Source organism: Oncorhynchus mykiss, chromosome 19 (genome assembly GCF_057628025.1).
Source record: "Oncorhynchus mykiss isolate SJ-2025 chromosome 19, ASM5762802v1, whole genome shotgun sequence".
NCBI classification, from domain to species: Eukaryota; Metazoa; Chordata; class Actinopteri; order Salmoniformes; family Salmonidae; genus Oncorhynchus; species Oncorhynchus mykiss.
The window spans coordinates 19,089,899-19,104,686 of NC_143040.1; the positions used below are offsets into that span (position 1 = coordinate 19,089,899).

Consider the following 14,788-nt stretch of genomic DNA (forward strand, 5'->3'; position numbering starts at 1 on the left):
GCTTACCATAACATGACCGGCTGGACCGGAGGCGGGATGCTGGACAGTTGGCCGGTCAGCAAGGAGAATGACATGCTTGAGACTAGGGACACCTTGTTACAATGACAGCTATTTTAAAAAGGTTTCTTGAAATGTTTTTTTTCCCCCTTGAAAAATCTGAGAGAAGGAAGTGCTGTCTCCACACTTTTAGAAAAACCACAACTAGCTGCAGATGTTTTTGATAGATTTATTAAAATGTACAAACAAGAGAAACAGGTGTTCTAGACAGAGCATTATTTATGGAAACGTCTTCTGGACTTCTTCGTTTTTTACATTTTATTTGTGTCAAGATTTCCGACTTGATGCATGAAAAAAGGAAGTATAATTTCACGCACTACATTGGGATGGTTGTGAATGAGTGTGTAGAAAGAGGAGAAACTATCCTGTAAAGGAAACAGTTTGGAGTTCTCTCCTGTATCCCACCTCTCCCAGCTGTTTCTTTCCAATCCGTCATAGCTAGGCTATATCACAGTATCACTTTCATTTCCCCTGGATCACGAACCAACACTGCTATCTTCTTGGCTTGGACTGTCTCTAGCCCTGGCCTCCCTTTCCTCACCTTTTAGTTGTTGTGTGTTACTACGTGTAAATTATAGCATATCGGCTGCTATTAGCATCATCCAGAGCAATCCACCCATAAGCCTTTTAGGATGTCGTCTTGGATGGAGATGCAGTGGATTGGCTTGATAGCCTGGTTTCTAATTCATGAGGGTATTAAACAGGTGGCCTCGCAATAGCAGGGTCCAGTTCACTGTATGCTGGGGACCAGGGCTGCATTTAGCAGGGCTCAACATTGTGAAACGTTCAGAAATATATTTTGCAGAATAGACATGCCTCTGTGAGATGCGGAATCAGGAATCACGTCAGCTCTAATCAGGACATTTCTATCTGAAGGGTTTCCACAACGTTTGGCTCCTGAACGAGGCCCAGATGACACGAGGGGAAGTTGAAGAACATGAATAAAACACAAGCTTCACGCTGAGTAGGATTTAGATCGCCCAATAACAGACATATTGTGACACATTCACTACATTTATCTAGCTACTTACATCAAAAACAGCCAAAAAGGATGTAATCAAATCCATGCAAACAAAATGTACAGAACATGACGATGGAAGTATTGCCGTTTTTTCAAAAAGACAAATGAATTGACAACATAGCTTGAGGGGGAATGTGAAAAATCGGTAGAAAGATTTCAAACTGATTTCCCCAAAAATGTATCTTGGAAACAGAGATGTTAACAATTTTAAGTTCATACATGACCTCATATTTCATATGACTTCATATGAGTTTATGTAAATAAATAAGGCAGCTTTCTAGAATGCCCTTCAAGCCAATCAGAAATCAGTATTTAACAATGCCATGGTATAAATCTTAAGTAAATCCGAATAACAACATGAACACATTCTGACACTGCTACTCTTCCCTAAAGACATACATTCCTATCTATACTATATACACACACACAAGGGACATGGACCCTGTGACGCAGGGCATATGTTTAGAATTTAAATGAATGAATCAAAATTAGGCGTATTAACTCCGAAGGCTACGATAACAAAAATACAGTATAATAATAGTAAATAATAAAAGTGAAATTTAACTTAGCATTTCCATTGCTGAGATATAAAAGACAACAATAGTTAAACTGTTTATAGACAGAGAAAACATCAACTTAATCAACTAGCCTATGTAATATGAATTGAAAGAAATACTTTGTTTTCAGGCGTTTCCGATGACTTGACCTTTGACGTCACGTTTTGTCTTCAGCCTAAAGAACACAAAGAAAAACAACGTGGAAGTCAGCATGAAGTCAGTGGGTCACTCACGATTCAAATGATTCATTTTGTTGTGCAGAACAGTTATTCATCTGTAAAGCACTTAGCTTCAACCTTTGCTAATCCTGCTTTGTAATCGATGGGAGCGTCATGATGGGGAGATCAAACTGGGCCACCTTTCAGGGCTTTTTTAACTTTCTCCTCAGTTTCCTCCATCTATATTTCTACCTGGCAGTTTCCTCCACCTATATTTCTACCTGGCTGGATTGTCCTGGATAGTTGTGTCCTTAGTCATTCTGCGACACCACTGTCCTGGCTCTCGTCACCTGTAATCCCCTGCCGTGCCTTCTGCTTTGACCATGTTTACGTGGCCTTTGACCTTTGACACCTGTGCTGAAACATCTGTTTGAGGGACAGGATACCGGACATATGATGACCCTTTTATGGATTCTTCGAACCGGTCGTATGCCCCCTAGGTGTGAAGACCGTGGAGTTGAGGTGGTTCAACTCCTTAAAAAGCCATTGATGACTTCGACTAGATTAACTTTTAGATTGACAAAAAGCTGAGTGTACAGATTTCAGACATAAAACTCCTACATACCCAAATACGAATTGAAGGCAGCTCACAGGTGTTCATTGGATATGGATGGTGTGCAGTCTATGGTACATGACCAAATCAATGAAAACCGACCATGCTGTAGGAGTGTCTCATCCTCACAGCTCTTATATCCTGCCGTTGCACTTTCAAATGTGACCCCCCGGTAATCTCAAATGCATGCAATAAAAAGGAGACCAGGTAACAGAGAACAGCTTTATGTGATTACTAAGAGGCTGATTGCATATTGCAGAGCTTATGTGATTACTAAGGGTCTGATTGCATATTGCAGGACAGGTGAGCTCTCGCACAGCTCTGTAAAGTGGCTGGGCTAAACTGAGCTAAAGTTGAGCCATATAGGAACAGATAGGGATCTGTGTGGAGAGAACCCCCAGTTAGGCAGTTACTATAGTGAAGGAGAAACCTAGTCACTGAAAGGCTTGACATTCCACTGGGGATTTAGTGACTCTGGGGAAAATGCTTCTAATGCTAACCCGAGTCCAGCGAGAGACTACCACCTCCTCAATCTGGTCTCTGAACAAGAGCTCAAATGTTGGGTTACAAAAGTAGTGATTACAATTGATTAGATTGCTCACATTGTAGTAAGGCCTAGGAGTCAAGTGTTTGAACTGTAGCTGTTAACGGATAGTAATAGACCAAAACCTCAACCGGTTTTCAGTCTCATTACCTACAACCTGCATAAACCTGTTTACTACCTTCACCTTTACCCCCCTCTAAAAACAGGTGGAAACTAAGTGAAATCCGAAATCCTTTGTCCTAAACTGACTATATACCTGTTTTATTATTGCTTTATGACATCACAGAGGGAAAGTTTCAAACATGACAATTTATCACCGCTCTTTCCATCTCCTCTGGGCTTTTACAGCGTGCAGTAGAGCAGATCTGGCCTTTTGGAAACGTCCACTCGTCATCACAACGGTCTCCTCTAAACTACCTGTTCCATGCAGTTAATATTCCTACACTGCATGGTAGAATACAATAGAACTGTAATTGTCCATTTGGTCAGAAGACGTTTCCATAAAGACGTTTTTGGAAACACTTTGAATGAAAGGGCAATGCATGTGTCTAAGCTAATTACCTACCTATTAGTACGGGCATGTAAAAACAGCAAAATAACCGATGAGAGAAAATAACTAGGGACGCAAAACCTGTTTGATCTGACAGATTAAACAACTGAAAGGTTAAGTGCTGAAAAGTTCAATAGCTAATCGTAATATCTTTTAGGTCAAAGCAATGCAGCGATTCACTACATATTTAGTATGCAGTTGTTAATATCAATGTGAAAGCTTGCTGAGGAAGAACACGACCGCAAGTTCATTTAATTGTACAGTGTTTCTTCTAATAGGTTTATGTGCAATATAAGCATAGTGCATTACATTAACAACAACAAAAGACAAATTAATCAGTCATGAATATGCACAGCCCTGCGTCAACTTGCATTACTATTTCTCAACTAGTAACATTTCACTATCAAACATTCTCCAATTTTAAAACCACCACAAACACACATCAAAATGTAGCAATAGTGGCTGCAGTGTAACATGCCTAAAGCGTTCATTTAAAGTAAACTGTTCTTACACCTGGAGAGTGGGGAGAAAAGTCCCCCAACTGAGATGACTAACACACTGAAAGACACAGGCATATTAAGCCGTGGTGTGACTCGTCAGTTTGGGCCTGAGGAAGGAATGTTGGAGGTTGGAGCTGATGCTTGAGGCGATACCAGCAGGTAAATGTCCATCTTTCACCAAGTCTCTGATCACAGTAGGCCCAGAGGCCCGGAGAGTAGGTTCGACCCAGGAGGAGTGGACAGGAATGCTAAAACAACCAATTTTGTTGGATGGGGACACCGGCTGAAAATACAACAAGCAGAGGATGGTGACAGGTCTATCCCTTACATACTATTGAAGTCACAGAAAGTATTGCATTATGGGGATGGACATTAAGCTGTTATGGCTGCTGCTCCTTCCAAACAGTGTGCCTCCAGGACACAATCTGACCACATGGGGACTGTCAATGAGATCAGAACGATGACTGGTTTGGTACTATGACGTCAGTCCATCCAGAGATAGTAAGATAGTTGGAAATACCATATTCTCTCTTGACTGATGTAGAGATTTGGTTATGGCTCATGAGAATAGAAATACCATGTCAGGAACTAAGACTAAATCCATCCACAGTACTTATTGCTTTGTACATAGAAAGGTGACAGTATGGGCATCACCAGGGCCCAGTTATCTATCTGGATTTCGCCTATCGGATAGGCTTAACTGCATAGAAATAGAATGAATGGAACAGAGTAATTATTGACTTGAATTGGGAACACCCGTTCTATTAATTTAAATCGTATCCAATTGCCAAAATCCGGCTAGATAACTTTTGAAAAACTGAGCCCAGGGGCTCTAGAGGAGCTGAAAGGATTGGCCACTTCCCTAATCCGGCATTTAGCAGGCGGACTCAATTCCCCGGAGATTATCTGGATAATCCTGCCCCAGGGGAATTCTGTTCAGTAAACAAAGCCTAACATTAGTTCTGCTGACTACTAGAGACGTTCGACTAACTGCACATCCCAACTCCCCACAAATGATTTTCTGAACCCTTAGTAGGTACTCAAAGCACTGACTGTTTGTAAAACAACTGGAAGTGACAGATGGTGTTGGTCAGAGGAACTGTAAGGGTTTTGTTCAATGACTGGATTATTGTCCTTCATTGTTAGTCTAGGATACCGGATTTCTACTACAGAGTATAGGTACAGATGTAGGATCTTAATTTGATCACCCTGTTGCAGGAGAACTTTCCTGCAATGCAGGACATTTAAAACTCGTGGACTATTTGAGGTTCAAAAAGGCTAAGTAATTCCACAATGAAATTTCAGACTTGATTTTCCCTTACGAAATATGTAATTACCCTTACAAAAATGTAGATGAATTATAATCCACATTTCCTGTTGCAAACTGTCTCAAATTAAGATCCTACATCTGCAATAGACCGCCCTTTGGCCTGGTCTCCTTTGTAAAGCTCAATGGAACATCCAGATGCAATAATAGAATAGAGTAGTAGCCTCTATCTCTAGGAATAGTGTCTGGGCAAAGTGGGCATCACATCATAGCATGCTATCAGATCACACACACAATGCAATGAAGATAGGTGCTATTTGGAAAACCCTGTGTCGAACACTATTTAGAGAGCTATGGAACCTGGGTGACCTCTGACAAGCTATGCTACCAAGGTGTAAATACCATTTCCATGTAGCATATCAAACTTATAGCCATATTATTTTATTGCCATTGCCATTCTATCGTCTGCTTTCCTTTGTTGACAGACCGGTATTATTATTATTATTATTCAGCTCCTAAAGCGAAGTCAATAATGGTGTGTGTCTTACAGCACTTGGCAACCAGCCGTCTGCTAGCATGGCGGGAATACAAGAGAGAGAAGGGAAAACGTGACAGCTACGGTGGAACTCTTGGGAAGAGTCTAAAATAAACACCCAAAAAAGGTCAGAGGTCACCGTCCTCTGACATCCATCCATAATGGGTTAGGTAGAGGGTATGGTGAACAGTGGAATTGTAAAAGTGAGCTCGTAAGAATTATTTTCCTTTACCTGGCTGTGTGTGTGTGTGTGTGTGTGTGTGTGTGTGTGTGTGTGTGTGTGTGTGTGTGTGTGTGTGTGTGTGTGTGTGTGTGTGTGTGTGTGTGTGTGTGTGGCATCTGTATGTTTATAGGTGCAAAATCGCTCTGACATTTCCTGGTTGCTAAAATTCTAATAGTTTGCCTAATTTTAGTTTATGTGACCAAACAGGCAATGTATAGTGTAGAGAAACAATGTACCATCTAAACCGCTGTGAAATATCTTATGAAAACACCAAAAAACATGTTGCTGTTTGAAGCTGGTGTATGAAACAGAAAGTACATTTCGCAACTACGAAAGGTAAGAACGGGAGTATAGAAATAATGCACCTAGAACATATCTACCACTTCTTAGAGTTGAGAATGACACATTTCTATGTGAATTTTGTTGGGTCCCCCAAACAGTTACATATTGTAGCTTTAAGTGTGTGCAGGTCTAGACGTTCCTTGAGGACAATTCCCTCTAGCTCAACCTCTGCATGGACATGTCTCAGTGACCACTAAAGAATGTGGGTGTGTCTCCTAGGACACAGGGAGTACATCACTCTCCTCCTTGTGGTCAGCGTATACCCTTTAATTAGGTTGCGCTGACCTCTGACCTTTTCACTTAGCTCCCACCGCAAAGGGTCACTGAAGGTTAAGGAACCCAAGCAGGAAGTTGGACCGACCCCACCTAGCGGTTTTGTGATGTGGAGACAAGTTCAGGAAGTGAACACGTGAGATGTGTGTGGTATTATACAAACTAGATCTGACTGATCTCTGGACCAGATAGCAGTGGTAAACGCACTGCCGATATGACTAATGGGTTGGGGCATGGTTTCAGGTCACATAAAGGAGAGATACTTCCTTTCATAAAGAGAGGCACAGTGTAGTGTGTAAAAATATCACGGACCAGGGCTAGCAATAGATACTCAAATCAATGTCTCAATTATACTCCCTTGTATTCTACAGAAAGCTAATGAACAAGGCTAATCAGTTTACTACGCAACAAGAGTTTGATAGCAACGGAAGGCTGTATTTTAGGCGACTATATGAGTTTGGTGTAAGTATATGATAAAACTATAATTCAAACACAGTGAGAGAGAGAGAGAGAGAGAGAGAGAGAGAGAGAGAGAGAGAGAGAGAGAGAGACAGTGGTTGGAGAAGGAGGTTGGAGTTCCTTATTGGTTATAGATAGCTCTCAAGCATCTGTTTGACTTGACCCCATTTGTCAAGGTTAACAGTGGTGGAGATCCATAATAGTCAATGAGCCAAACGGTATCTAAACTAGCTAAGGGGTTATCTGAATTTTGTCTTTGATTGACTTGTATACTTCGGGTTGTTACAGCAAACAACTGCCACTAAATCAACTGGCTGAACTAGCAAATGTCTATTTCACTCAGTTATTGGATTTTTCACAAGATGAATTTGACACCCAGGTTGCTCTGACCTCTGCCACAGAAAGGGATAGTGTTTCAATAGCGAGCAGCTAGCTAGCTACATTAGCTACATTCCACCCACACCAGCAGCTGTGTACTGTACTGTGAGGCAGGGCTGCCTCCTAACGTTTAAATATGGTAATGGTTAAATATACTAATGGTTTCACTAAGTGTTGGTAAAAAAAAATAATAATAACTGGAAAAGGGCAAAGGGCTACGACCAGGTTATGACAGATGCTAAGCTAACAGGAAGCCTTGGGTGAGCCAAATGTTTATAATAGATTCATTAGCACCTGTAAGTGGCCCCCTTGTAAATTTACCCTCTTGCATTCTAAACACATTTAGATCGTCCGAAACACGCCTGACCACTAAAGCCAAAGGAAAAGACAGCTGAGTTGTAGGAAGTGTTCCTGTTTCTGCCTGCCAACCAAAAGTGAATATACTCCCACGTGAAATATGTATTTATTAATTTAACCTTTATTAAACTAGGCAAGTCAGTTAAGAACAAATTCTTATTTACAATGATGGCCTACCAGAAGGCACAAGTCCTCCTGTGGGGACAAGGGCTGGGATAAAATAAAAAAATAAATATAGGACAAAACACGCATCACGACAAGAGAGAAAACACAGCACTACATAAAGAGAAACCTAAGACAACAACACAGCACGGTAGCAACACAACATGGAAGCAGCACAAAACATGGTACAAACATTATTGGCACAGACAACAGCACAAAGGGCAAGAAGGTAGAGACAACAATACATCACACAAAGCAGCCACAACTGTCAGTAAGAGTGTCAAAGATTGAATAAACAGTGCATTCGAAAAGCATTCAGACCCCTTAACTTGTTCCACATTTGTTACGTTACAGCCTTGTTCTAAAATGGATTACATTTTTTCCCCTCATCAATCTACACACAATATCCCATAATGACAAAGAAAACAGGTTTTAGAAATGTATTAGGAAAATAATTTATTTACATAAGTATTCAGACCCTTCTCTATGAGACTCAACTTTGCTCAGGTGCATCCTGTTTCCATTGATCATCCTTGAGATATTTCTACAACTTCATTTGAGTCTACCTATAGTAAACTCAATTGATTGGACATGATTTGGACACCTGTCTATATAAGGTCCCACTAGTTGACAGTGCACGTCAGAGCAAAAACAAAGCCATGAGGTAGGAGGAATTGTCCGTAGAGCTCTGAGACAGGATTGTGTCGAGGCAGAGATCTGGGGAAGGGTACCACCAAGACTCTTCCTAGAGCTGGCCACCTGGCCAAACAGAGCAATCGGGGGAGAAGGGCCTTGTTTAGGGAGGTGGCCAATAACCCTATGGTAACTCTGAACTCCAGAGTTGCTCTATGGAGATGGGAGAAACTTCCAAAAGGGCAACCATCTCTGCAGCACTTCACCAATCAGGCCTTTATGGTAGAGTGGCCAGAAGGAAGCCACTCCTCAGTAAAAGGCACATACACGACATCCCACTTGGAGTTTGCCAAAAGGCACCTAAAGGACTCTCAGACCATGAGAAACAAGATTCTATGATTTGATGAAACCAAGATTGAACTCTTTGGCCTGAATGCCAAGCGTCTGGAAGAAACCTGGCACCATCCCTACGGTGAAGCATGGTGGTGGCAGCATCATGCTGTAGAGATGTTTATCAGCAGCATGACTGTGAGACTAGTCAGGATCGAGGGAAAGATGAACGAAGCAAATAACAGAGAGATCCTTGATGAAAACCTGCACCAGAGTGCTCAGGACCTCAGACTGGGGCAAAGGTTCACCGTCCAACAAGACAATGACCCTTGGCACACTGCCAAGACAACGCAGGAATGGCTTCAGGACATGTCTCTGAAGATCGTTGAGTGGCCCAGCCAAAGCCCAAACCTCAAATGGATCAAACATCTCTGGAGAGACCTGAAAATAGCTGTGCAGCGATGCTCCCCATCCAACCTGACAGAGCTTGAGAGGATCTGCAGAGAAGAATGGGAGAAACTCCCCAAATACAGATGTGCGACGCTTGTAGCGTCATACCCAAGAAGACTTGAGGCTGTAATCGCTGCCAAAGGTGCTTCAACAAAGTACAGAGTAAAGGGTCTGCTTACTTATGTAAAATTGATATTTCAGTTATTTACATTTTTTGCAAACATTTCTTAAAACCTGTTTTTGCTTTGTCATTATGGGGTATTGTGTGTAGATTGATGATGAGACATTGCTCGTGTTTCTTGGCCCAAGCAAATCTCTTCTTCTTCTTGGTGTCCTTTAGAAGTGGTTTCTTTGCAGAAATTCGACCATGAAGGCCTGACTCAAGGAGCCTCCTCTGAACAGTTGATGTTGAGATGTGTCTTTTACTTGAACTCTGTGGAGCATTTATTTGGGCTGCAATTTCTGAGGCTGGTAACTAATGAACTTATCCTCTGCAGCAGAGGTAACTCTGGGTCTTCTTTTTCTGTGGCGGTCCTCATGAGAGCCAGTTTCATCATAGCGCTTGATGGTTTTTGTGACTGCACTTGAAGAAACTTTCAAAGTTCTTGAAATGTTCTGGATTGACTGACCTTCATGTCTTAAAGTAATGGACTGTCATTTCTCTTTGCTGATTTGAGCGGTTCTTGCCATAATATGGACTGGGTCTTTACCAAATAGGGCTATATCTGTATACCACCCCTACCTTGTCACAACACAACTGATTGGCTCAAACGCATTAAGAAGAAATTCCACAAATTAACAAGGCACACCTGTTAATTGAAATGCATTCCAGGTGACTACCTCATGAAGCTGGTTGAGAGAATGCCGAGAGTGTGCAAAGCTGTCATCAAGGCAAAGGGTGGCTACTTTGAAGAATCTCAAATGTAAAATACATTTTGATTTGTTTAACACTTTTTTGGTTACTACATGATTCCATATGTGTTATGTCATAGTTGTCACAGCAACGTCAAACAGTGGAGGCTGCTGAGGGGAGGACGGCACAAAAATAATGGCTGTAATGGATTCAATGGAATGGTATCAAACACGTGGTTTCCATGTGGTTTATACCATTCCAATGACTCCATTCCAGCCATTACTATGAGCCTCCAGTGACTTCAATGTAGGAGGGGACCCAGGCCAGTGTGTGTGTGTGTGTGTGTGTGTGTGTGTGTGTGTGTGTGTGTGTGTGTGTGTGTGTGTGTGTGTGTGTGTGTGTGTGTGTGAGAGAGAGTGTTTGCGGAGCCCAGCCAGCATAGGGCATGTCTGAAGGCCTTTAACTCATTATCTGAGCATCAAAGGGAACCTTGACTCTGCATCTCTCAACACACTGGCTGAGTAGAAACACAGAGACAGGGAGGCAATTCAAGACCTTCTGTGTTGCGCTGGTTTAAATAAGTAGGGCACAAGGGATTAAAGAAGGGGTGTACGAAATGTTGAGAGTAATGGCTTTACAAAATGAGATGTGGGGTGTCATTTGGCAGTGTTGTGTGATAAACAATGACTATGAAGATGCTCATTATGTCGTCTTTCAGTCAGTAATGGAATTTAGGGATTACAAGTTGACATCAGGTCAGGGATTCATGTCAAACCAGATGCATGCATTTCATGATCAAAGAAATGTGTTTTGAACAACAGTGGCTAACAGTAACATCCAGAGGCTGTATATACAGTGCCTTGCGAAAGTATTCGGCCCCCTTGAACTTTGCGAACTTTTGCCACATTTCAGGCTTCAAACATAAAGATATAAAACTGTATTTTTTTGTGAAGAATCAACAACAAGTGGGACACAATCATGAAGTGGAACGACATTTATTGGATATTTCAAACTTTTTTAACAAATCAAAAACTGAAAAATTGGGCGTGCAAAATTATTCAGCCCCCTTAAGTTAATACTTTGTAGCGCCACCTTTTGCTGCGATTACAGCTGTAAGTCGCTTGGGGTATGTCTCTATCAGTTTTGCACATCGAGAGACTGAATTTTTTCCCATTCCTCCTTGAAAAACAGCTCAAGCTCAGTGAGGTTGGATGGAGAGCATTTGTGAACAGCAGTTTTCAGTTCTTTCCACATATTCTCGATTGGATTCAGGTCTGGACTTTGACTTGGCCATTCTAACACCTGGATATGTTTATTTTTGAACCATTCCATTGTAGATTTTGCTTTATGTTTTGGATCATTGTCTTGTTGGAAGACAAATCTCCTTCCCAGTCTCAGGTCTTTTGCAGACTCCATCAGGTTTTCTTCCAGAATGGTCCTGTATTTGGCTCCATCCATCTTCCCATCAATTTTAACCATCTTCCCTGTCCCTGCTGAAGAAAAGCAGGCCCAAACCATGATGCTGCCACCACCATGTTTGACAGTGGGGATGGTGTGTTCAGGGTGATGAGCTGTGTTGCTTTTACGCCAAACATAACGTTTTGCATTGTTGCCAAAAAGGTCAATTTTGGTTTCATCTGACCAGAGCACCTTCTTCCACATGTTTGGTGTGTCTCCCAGGTGGCTTGTGGCAAACTTTAAACAACACTTTTTATGGATATCTTTAAGAAATGGCTTTCTTCTTGCCACTCTTCCATAAAGTCCAGATTTGTGCAATATACATATAGATTGTTGTTCTATGGACAGAGTCTCCCACCTCAGCTGTAGATCTCTGCAGTTCATCCAGAGTGATCATGGGCCTCTTGGCTGCATCTCTGATCAGTCTTCTCCTTGTATGAGCTGAAAGTTTAGAGGGACGGCCAGGTCTTGGTAGATTTGCAGTGGACTGATACTCCTTCCATTTCAATATTATCGCTTGCACAGTGCTCCTTGGGATGTTTAAAGCTTGGGAAATCTTTTTGTATCCAAATCCAGCTTTAAACTTCTTCACAACAGTATCTCGGACCTGCCTGGTGTGTTCCTTGTTCTTCATGATGCTCTCTGCGCTTTTAACGGACCTCTGAGACTATCACAGTGCAGGTGCATTTATACGGAGACTTGATTACACACAGGTGGATTGTATTTATCATCATTAGTCATTTAGGTCAACATTGGATCATTCAGAGATCCTCACTGAACTTCTGGAGAGAGTTTGCTGCACTGAAAGTAAAGGGGCTGAATAATTTTGCACGCCCAATTTTTCAGTTATTGATTTGTTAAAAAAGTTTGAAATATCCAATAAATGTCGTTCCACTTCATGATTGTGTCCACTTGTTGTTGATTCTTCACAAAAAAATACAGTTTTATATCTTTATGTTTGAAGCCTGAAATGTGGCAAAAGGTCGCAAAGTTCAAGGGGGCCGAATACTTTCGCAAGGCACTGTAACAGTATCACATTAAAAAACTAGACGCAAGAGACGCCATTTTGTCATAGGGCTTTTGGGACCCTCAGACAGTTAAGTACCATCAACACTGAAACCTGACTCCACGCTCTCCACCTTCAAACTTCGGTCACAGGCAGCAGTCAGCCACCAACACAAATGTGTGTTTTAATCTCATTCAAACCCAATAAGTGTTTCATCTCATGGCTATATACTGTATTAACTAGGTAATTGTCAGAGTAGAGGACTACTTGTGCTATGTGAGCCACACAATACGACCTACTACTAATCTAATATAACATTATAAATATCAGTCTGTAGATACATGCAGCTGTTGTCATATTACACAACCTGAGCTGGTCTATTGTTGAATGATTCTCAGTGTGGAGCCCTGCACAATGTCTAACTCAGTTGGTGAGCCAGGGCAGAGAGCACACTGCTTATGTAATGGTTTGGGGAATCAAGTTTGTCTGATGAGTAACTGCCTGAGGCCTGAAGACTTGTGTTAGCGCCCCAAGCGAATGCATAGGCTTTTAGCTTAGTGGGCTAACATTGTTGTGTTGCGCAGGACACAAGAGGCAGATTTGGGATCAGCTGACACCAGCTGTTTCTGTCGTGTGTGTGTGTGTGTGTGTGTGTGTGTAAGGGGCCTTTCCAGCCTGCCTTTCCACTAGTCCCTCCCTGTGATAAAACATCAAGCCAGTCAGGTGACATGACAGAGCCCTGTCATCTCCATCACCACATCAAAACCCACACATGCAGGAAACACCACCCAGCAGCACCCAGCCACTGTTTTTGCTGAGCCCAGGCCCCCTCTCACATTGCCACAGAGCCATTGGGACGTCCAAAACGGTGGTCTCAAACCCCAAAATGGAGGTCTGGTTTCTTTTTTATTACTGGGGACAGCATTGCCACTACATAAACAAGAAAAATATTAATTTTGGAGACGATGAATGACAAATATATCTAAGCAAAGTTAGTAGATCTGTTCATAAACACATGAGATATAATCTGACCCTTGACCTCTGAGTCTCTACACAGCCTTGCCCTGTTTTTGAACCTGTGTGTCCAATCACATTGAACGAAATCCCCTCTCGAACAATAAAATAGCCCACACTAATTACTAGCTAGGCTTGTCCACATGTTCTCGTCTCTCTCTCTGGACCGACGGTCTATTCCAGTCAAATTTATGATAACCCCCGTGAGCTGACGGCATGAAAGCAAACCCGATTAGAAAATAACACAGACGGCCTAACCAGCTAATTATGCTGTTTCATGAGCTGTCAGGTCATGTCCATTATCTCCCCTGGATGGGGGAGACAAGAGACCTTTCAAGTGCAGGCTTTCCAGCTTGCTCATCACTACCTAAACCAGGTGGAAGGAAGAAAGGACTGGTTGTTTCTTGCTTTTCTCTTTCTTTCCTTTTCAGGTCTCCTTCAAGGTCGATTCAGTCTGTTTTCTATGTATGTAAAGCACAAAATAGACCGCTTTTGTTATTGTTTATGAGCAAGGCCCAGCTTGCCTTCCAAGAAGGGCATTTTCTCCTCATGCTAAATGTGAAATCCACAACTGAAGCAGCTGTATCATCCAGTCTTTTCCACTATATTGAGAATATAGAGTTAATAACTACAATTCAACAGTGAGAATAATAGGCTGCACCCTTAGAAAAAAAGGTGCTATCTAGAACCTAAAAGGGTTCTTCGGCTGTCCCCATATAGGACAGGGGTGTCAAACTCATTCCCATGGAGGGCCTAGTGTCTGCTGGTTTTTCCTTTCAATTAAGACCTAGACAACCAGGTTGACATTAATTCATCAATTCAGTACAAAGGAGGAGCGAAAATCCTCGGCAATCCGTGGTATGAGTTTGACACGTGCCATAGGAGAACCCTTTGAAGAACCCTTTTGTGTTCCATGTAGAATGTTGTTTCCACAAAGGGTTTTACATGGAACTCAAAAGGGTTCTACCTGTAACCAAAAAGTGTTCAACCTGGAACAAAAAAGGGTTCTCCCATGGGGACAGCCAAATAACACATTTGGAACCCTTTA

At 42.0% G+C, this 14,788-nt stretch overlaps 1 protein-coding gene across 1 annotated transcript in view; it reads right to left on the minus strand.

Moving 5' to 3' along the window:
• Positions 1 to 212: 212 nt before the first annotated feature.
• Positions 213 to 14,788, minus strand: part of LOC110497363 (uncharacterized) — a 31,073-nt gene continuing 16,497 nt past the window's right edge. The window contains exon 10 of the mRNA XM_036954276.2: positions 213 to 1,810. The gene's annotated coding sequence lies outside the window, so the exon portion shown is untranslated. The remainder of the gene's footprint in view (positions 1,811 to 14,788) is intronic.